The sequence below is a fragment of the Macaca thibetana genome, chromosome 1 (assembly GCF_024542745.1).
Source record: "Macaca thibetana thibetana isolate TM-01 chromosome 1, ASM2454274v1, whole genome shotgun sequence".
In the NCBI taxonomy this organism is placed as follows: Eukaryota; Metazoa; Chordata; class Mammalia; order Primates; family Cercopithecidae; genus Macaca; species Macaca thibetana.
Genome location: NC_065578.1, coordinates 191,803,435 through 191,808,343, shown reverse-complemented (window position 1 = coordinate 191,808,343; position 4,909 = coordinate 191,803,435). Strand labels below are relative to the sequence as shown.

Genomic DNA, 4,909 nt, shown 5'->3' with positions numbered 1-4,909 from the left:
GATAAATGGCCCACTTGGGGCAATGAATATATAAGCATCTTTCTACCAAGAAAAGTGACTTCTCCCTTTTAGGAAAACAATCATAATTACATGAATTATGCATATGCTGACTATTTTGACATCTGAAAAAGTTTTGCTTAAAAGCATAGAATATCTGCTGTGACAGTTGGAATTTTTGACTGCCTAGTGTATTTCCCCTGTTTGTGACAACACTCCTAATTTCTTTTACAGAAAAGACCTTCTCCATTGTGTGCAGTCTTGACGAAACCATAAATCGAGGTTCTCTTGTCATCCCACCCCATCACACTATTCCCTTTCTCTGTTTCCCTTTTCCTTTCTTCTCGCTCTCTTTGTCTCTCTTTCACCAGGCTAAGAGATAGAATCACAACACAAGCCAGAATAATTTTTTCCCAGTACTTTGTTTATTGAGATTTGTAACTTAAAGGATTGAAAATGTGGGTGGTTAACTCCATGCGGACTCACCCTTCACAGTGCAATCCCTGATGGAGGCTCCGCTCCTGATTGTCCTGGGCTTGCTTCTGGCAGGCCTAGCAGCCCCTGCCCACGTCCACCTGAACCAGATCAGTAGCTTTCCCTGGGATAGCTGAGACAAAGGGAAGGATCCTGTGGTGATCAGAAGCCTGTCTCTGGAAGCCGACCAGTTTTTTTTTCATTCCTGGGAACGTGATCGTCAGTGCTGAGGGCAAGACCAGTGTCCCCCTCAAATATCCTCTGAAGGTGGAATTAACTGTAGGGAAGGAAGTGGCTGGCTTCTGGGTCAAGATCTCATGCATGGAACAGATTGGCAGCTGTGCCTATGAAAACTTCTGTGATGTGCTTGATACTTTAATTCCTCCTGGGGAGCCCTGCCCAGAGCCCCTGCATACCTATGGGCTTCTTTGCTACTGTCCCTTCAAAGAAGGCACCTACTCACCATGAGTGAGTTCACTGTGCCTGACCTGGAGCTGCCCAGCTGGCTCAGCACCAGAAACTACCGCATTGAGAGCATCCTGAGCAGTGGAGGAAAGCATCTGAGCTGCATCAAGATTGCTGTCTCTCCCATCCTGGCTAACAAGGTGAAACCAGTGGCGGGCGCCTGTAGTCCCAGCTACTTGGAAGGCTGAGGCAGGAGAATGGCCTCAACCCAGGAGGCGGAGCTTGCAGTGAGCCAAGACTGCGCCACTGCACTCCAGCCTGGGCAACAGAGCGAGACTCCCTCTCAAAAAAAAAAAAAAAAAAAAAATTGCTGTCTCTCTAAAGGGAATATAACATGGCATTAGCCACAGCAGAATGAAGGGATGTGAGGAAGGTTCCTTTTCCTTTGTCTCATGTGTGCCAAGGCCAAATTTTGACTCTCTGCCCCTCTTCAAGCCCCTTTCTGCAATGAGTCAGCTACCCTCACTGAAAACCATTTTGTGCCACTTACATTTTAGGCTGGGACAAGCAGCCCTGACCTAAGGGAGGATGAGTTGGACAGTTTGGTTTTTCTTTTTTTTTTTTTTTTTGGAGACAGAGTCTCGCCCTGTCACCCAGGCTGGAATGCAATGGCACGATCCCAGCCCATGGCAACCTCCACCTCCCAGATTTAAGCGCTTCTCCTACCTCAGCCTCCTGAGTAGCTGGGACTACAGGTACACACCACCACGCCCAGCTAATTTTTGTATTTTTAGTAGAGACAGGGTTTCACCATGTTGGTGAGGATGGTCGCAATCTCTTGACATCATGATCCGCCCGCCTCAGCCTCCCAAAGTGCTGAGATTACTGGCATGAGCCATCGTGCCCAGCAATTATTTTTCTTAAATACTGTGCAGCCCAAAGGGGCCGAGCAGACATGTGAGTGGGGAAAGTCAGCTTGTGGGTGGCCATATTGCAACCTCTGATCTAAGACGGTGCATGCCTTCTCCTCTTAAAACAACTCCTGTGGCACCACTTCTCTCTCCACAGGGCCAAATCCATCGTGTCTGATCTTAAGGAGAAGGCTCTTCCAGTTCTAAGAGAGGTATGGGCAGCCTCTCATATGTGAGCTGTGGGGATTAGGAGGCTGCCTGCCCCAGTCTTGGAGTTCTGCAGGGTGAATGAGGCAGATGAGAAAGAGCTGGCCCCACCAACAGCTGCTTTGTGGAGCAGGGGTCCAAGGAAGATAAGGTGGACTCAAGGTCAGGCTGCCTGGATTCGTCCACCACCCTGTTATGCCATGACAACTTCTGAACCACATGTCGGACCAGAGTTATGGGGCTCATTTGAAGCCTAGAATAGCAATAAATATTTTTAACTTGCAAAAAGAAAAAAAAAGAAAAGAAAAAGGCAGGTGTGGTGGCTCACACCTGTAATCCCAGCACTTTCGGAGGCTGAGGTGAGCAGGTCACTTGAGCCCAGGAGTTTGAGACCAGCCTGACCAACATGGTGAAACCCCCTCTCTACTAAAAATACAAAAATTAGCCAGGCATGTGCCTGAAGTCCCAGCTACTCGGGGAGGCACCAGAATCACTTGAACCCCAGGGGAGGAGGTTGCAGTGAGCCAAGATCGTGCCACTGTACTCCATCCTGGACAACAGAGTGGGACTCTGTCTCAGGGAGAAAAAAAAGAGAGAGAGAGAGAGTTATTATTAACTCCTTAGGAATAACTAGATTGATACAAAAACTACTGTTCGTTTTTTTTTTTTTTTTTTTTTTTTTTCAGACAGGGCCTCACTCTGTCACCCAGGCTGGAGTGCAATGGTGTGATTACAGCTCAATGCAGCCTCAACCTTCCAGCCTCAAGCTATCCTCCCACCTCAGCCTCCTGTGTAGCTGGCACAACAGGCACACACCACCAAGTCCAGCTAACTTTTGTAATTTTTGTAGAGACAGAGTTTTGCCATGTTGCCCAGGCTGGATTGTCTTTTATATTTAGTTATATTTAATTATATGTGATAAATGCTATAGAGTTCTCATTAAAATGAACTATAGCGAATTTTTAAGTAAAAAACAATTTGCATAATATATTTTTAAAATAAGCACTCCTAAAATAATACTGTGTATTTTCATCAGTTTATTTGTATAAACATGTATATAAATGGATAAATAAAGACCCCAAGGATATATGCAAACTAAAAATAGTAATTAATTATGTAGAAGAAGAAATTGGGGGAGTCAAGGATTACTGTAATTTAATCTGTCATATATATCATGTGAACTTAAAAATATAATTTTAAGAAGAAAAAAATTTTAAGTATGTGCAGAGGCACAAAGTCTGATTTTGAACTCCTTTAAAAATATACAAGTGCAGACATAAAAGCTCCATGGGGTGACGATAAAATTGTAAAGGCTTGTGTGCTATTACCATGAGTGTAGGATGACCAATCATAGTGATTTTCCCAGGGCTGGTCATCTTACATAATGGTATCCCTTAGAGTAAAAAACAGTGTTTTTTTCTTAAGTTTGGCAGGATAATTGCTGGTATATGTAGTAAATGAAGTTTTGGGGAACTCAGGCTTTTTTCTAATGCCTGGGGATTGATAATACAACCAGCCTATATAACATTGATTAATTTAACAAACAGCAATTCATCGTTTGTTGTATGTCATCACTATAATAGTGATACAGGAGATAGAAAGAAATCAGATAGACAGATAGACAGATAGATAGATAGATAGATGATAGATAGATAGATAGATAGATAGATAGATAGATAGATAGATAGATAGACAGACGATAGGATGAAGAGACTTCCCAGCAGAAAACTTTCTAACAAAAAGCAGCTCAGAAATTGCTCCCTTTCTTTTTTTTTTTTTTTTTTCTAACCTCATGCAGTTCAAAGAAATCACTTCTCTTGTAACAAAGAGCAGCCTGGAAGATCAGGCTGTAAAACACAGATAAGCAATCTGGACACAGAGTGGGAAGCTTCCTGGTGGTCACCAAACTTCACAAACGTACAATGGGCCCCAGTAAAAACAGTGCACCTTAATAAGCACATTCCTTTCCCTTTCTTTAGCCTAAGATAGAGAAGCTGGAAGCATGCACTGGGTGGGGGATGTCTGCAGCTGCAAGAAGGTGCCTGGGAATGGGCATAGAAACTCTCCCTCCCCTTTTAGCACACGCAGATAAGCAGCAGCAGAGCAGCACAAACTAAGAGCCTGCCTGCACAATCAAAGAATGGGGTGGGGCTATTAGAAACTCTGCTCTATGCAGGTGGCATGCCTGGTCCTAACCGGTTCTTCAGGCCCTATGGAGATAAGACAACTCCCTCCCCCCCATCACTAGCCCATTTTTTAAAAACCCTGACATTCTTTTTTTTTTTTTTTTTTTTTTTTTTTTTTTTTTGAGACGGAGTCTCGCTCTGTCACCCAGGCTGGAGTACAGTGGCCGGATCTCAGCTCACTGCAAGCTCCGCCTCGCGGGTTTACGCCATTCTCCTGCCTCAGCCTCCCCAGTAGCTGGGACTACAGGCGCCCGCCATCTCACCCGGCTAGTTTTTTGTATTTTTTTTTTAGTAGAGACGGGGTTTCACCATGTTAGCCAGGATGGTCTCGATTTCCTGACCTCGTGATCCGCCCGTCTCGGCCTCCCAAAGTGCTGGGATTACAGGCTTGAGCCACCGCGCCGGGCCAAAAACCCTGACATTCTTACTACAATTTGCAATTGGTTTGGACCCCTCTCTGTGACAGAGAGCTCTTCTTTTTCCTCACCTTTTAAACTCCTGCTCCAATCTCATTCTGTATGCGTCTGCATCCTTGATTTCCTTGGCCATGAGATCAAGAACCTTGGTATTTACCCCAGACAATGAGGCTGTTTCTGTAGTTCCTGAAGATCCTATAATAAGTGAGGCACAATCCCTTTATTTAGTTTTGTTTGTTTGTTTGAAACGGAGTCTCGTTCTGTCACCCAGGCTGAGGTCCAGTGGTGGTGTTCCCAGACCAAACCAAGGGTC

The 4,909-nt window shown here is 44.7% G+C and overlaps 1 pseudogene; it reads left to right on the top strand.

Annotated features, from left to right (window-relative positions):
- The first annotated feature begins 488 nt into the window (after positions 1-488).
- On the top strand, positions 489-4,111 carry LOC126957354 (ganglioside GM2 activator-like; annotated as a pseudogene).
- Positions 4,112-4,909: the final 798 nt, after the last annotated feature.